This window comes from Monopterus albus, unplaced genomic scaffold (genome assembly GCF_001952655.1).
Source record: "Monopterus albus unplaced genomic scaffold, M_albus_1.0 scaffold43.1, whole genome shotgun sequence".
Taxonomy (NCBI): Eukaryota; Metazoa; Chordata; class Actinopteri; order Synbranchiformes; family Synbranchidae; genus Monopterus; species Monopterus albus.
This window is the reverse complement of record NW_018127923.1, coordinates 2134410-2137332: the sequence shown is the minus strand read 5'-3', so window position 1 is coordinate 2137332 and position 2923 is coordinate 2134410. Positions and strand designations below refer to the sequence as shown.

The window sequence follows — 2923 nt, the reverse complement described above, 5'->3', positions numbered from 1 at the left end:
CACACCCTTTGGACAAAATAACTGAAATCAGTCACTTCCTGTAACCATCACTGAGTTTCTTCCACCTCTCTACTGGAATTCTGGACCACTCTTCTTTTGCCAGGTCTCTCAGATTTGAAGGGTTCCTTCTCCCAGCTGCTGCTCTGAGATCTCTCCACAGGAGCTCTATCTGGACTCATTGCTGGCAGCTTCAGAACTCTCCAGCTCATTGTCTGAAACCAATTCTGGTGCTGTTTGAAATCTGCTTTGGGTCATTGTCCTGCTTGAATTTATTTGGATGTTGATCAAGGTTCTTTATCCACCACTCAAACAATCCTTCCTTGCAGTCTGCCATCTATTTTCCTCTTTTGTCCACGTCCAGGGAGATTAGCTACAGCACTATGGGCTGTAAACGTCTAGACAGTGTTGCCCACAGTGGACACAGGAACAGCCAGATCTCTGGAGATGGACTTGGAGCCTTGAGACTGTCCAGGCTTTCCCACTATGTGGTTCTCTGATCCTCAGACAATTCTTTGCTCTTCTTTCTTTTCTCCATGCTCAGTGTGGTCCACATGACACAAAGGTTGAGTCGACTTTTCTCCATTTTAACTAGTTACAAGTGGGATTTCTATGTTGCCAGCACCTGTTGATTGCTACAGGTGAGTTTCATTACAAATTAAAGGAGCATCACAGGCTGGAAATACAACTATTTCTGATCATTTTGAAAAGGTGTCAATAATTCTGTCCAGTCCATTTTTGGAGTTCTGTGTGGAATGGATCAGATTTAGCTTTTTTGTGTTGTTCCAATGCAAACAAGAGAAACAAACATGAGAATACCAAAGAATTTGCGATTGCAACAATTTTCTGGGAGAAGTGGTGCCTTATGTGACAGAAATGCAGCGGTGCCAGTATTTTTGGCCATGACCGCAGCATTGCAGTCCAGCTCAATCATCTGGCACGGTCACTTGCAATAAAAAAAAACCTTTGTTTTCATTCTTCTGAGAGTTGCTGTAGCTGATTTAAAAAAAAAAACAACTAACTCTGTAATAGGGTGAAACTGATATTTTCTGAGAAGGTTATCTTACTGTGAAAATCTCATACCATTGCAACCCTAGCTCATTCTGCGCATCCAGCCCAGAGCATGCTTATGTCACCATGATGGTATGGCATCATATGGTATGGTATGCTATGGCATGGTATGGTAGGTGAGAGAGAAACGGTATTTTGATTTTTTTGTATGTCCTGTACATATGGTGAATTGACAATAAAAATCTTTGATCATGATAATGCATCTGAGGAGAAGTGGTCTGGCACTGCACTTAGCATTCGAGTTCAGTGGCTGGGCATGGTTAACAATCACACTATACATGCCGTGCCTGAGTTCAACTGAACCAGGGCAAGTTACAGCATACTGTACCATGCCGTGCCCTGGCCTGCATGAAGAGGTGGGCCCTGACTGAACTTTGCCGTGGAAAGACAAAGTTGAATTAGTTCCATAAGGTTTTTTGTTTGACTGTTCTCTCCATCCAATTTCCCTGTGAAAACTGAAAATGCAACTCCAAAAGTGAAGCAAACCTGTCTGTGTTATACGTCTAATCCTGGGTCCTTTACATATGCCCTTGCTATGAAAATGCTAAGGATTCACATTATCTCGGTTCTAAAGATGAAATCTGATCTACATATACCCTACAAAATATACATAGAGGAAGCTGGTAAACTTGCAACTACCATTATGAATCACATGTCAGGCTGAGCAATCTGGGATATTCTTGAAGAACTATCATGTGTAAAGCATGACAGACAGAAGTAGACCAAAAGAATGAATGGACCACTTTTCAGTCACCTTGCTAACTGAGTAATCTTAGTTAAGAAGATCATCAGTCACAGCAGAGAAGCACTAGCACTAGCTCATCAACCCTGGCCAGTCATGTGACCCACCTTCACCTCCAGATGTGGTCTGGCTAACCCTCAGATTGCCATGCATTAGAAATAGTACCTCAACTGTCGCTACAGCCTACATTTTGGTCCATGTGCCCAATAAATCAAAGTTAGGGGGAAACAAATGGTACATGCCCTTGTTAGAAATATCAATGGAAAACATGTAGACCAGCATGTTTGCTATTTAGGATGTCATTTTCCTGACCTCCAACACAGCCCTGCACCATACACATTGATCACCAAAGAACACATAAGAAGATGTTACAACACAGAGAGATGGACTCTGGGGCTCGTGGCGTAAGGGTCACCTTAGCAGAGTGCAACAGACCATTTACAGCAGAGAAACTGCAGAAGCGTTGCTCACTCTGAACTGTACAAGAAGTCCTTGTCAAATATAAAAACAACTCTTTTTTATTTTCAAACACGCAGCCAACGCGCCACACTAAAATCAAATGAGGTACGGCCCACAGAGTTAATCAGCTTTTATCTACCTCCATGTATCCTATAACATCAGCCCTGCACCACAGTAGTGTCTGAAACCCTGCGTATTGTGTTTGAAGACTTTATCCAACGATATCTTGTTCAAACTTGATGTCATATTTCATATCTTTCAATCTGGTCATTTTAGCATATGAAAATGACCATCACTTGAATTATATCATCTTTTAAAGAAGGAACCGTACCAAATATCCAGATAAAATGAGCAAATTCCATTTTTTTTTCCAAACTGACACCTGACAAAATTTTCATGCAGTTATTGTTGGATACTGACTGGTCAATATTTAATTTACCAATAATCCTGCTACTGTTGAATGGCTCTGGTGTTAAACTGGACTGTTTGACTAAAACTAATGTTCCTGTCCGCTGACACACTGCACCACCTCAATTAAATGCGAATCCACTGCCTGCTAACACAGTAGGAACATAATGGCCCGAACCCACCGTGCCAAAGCTGCATCAGCGACTAGCTGCTGCTTGGTACAAGAGCCACCACCATCCTGCTGTT

The 2923-nt window shown here is 42.0% G+C and overlaps 1 protein-coding gene across 1 annotated transcript in view; it reads right to left on the bottom strand.

Annotated features, from left to right (window-relative positions):
• The window catches only part of ttc27 (tetratricopeptide repeat domain 27), a 100179-nt gene that overhangs the window by 95991 nt on the left and 1265 nt on the right, over positions 1-2923 (bottom strand). The window lies entirely within an intron of this gene.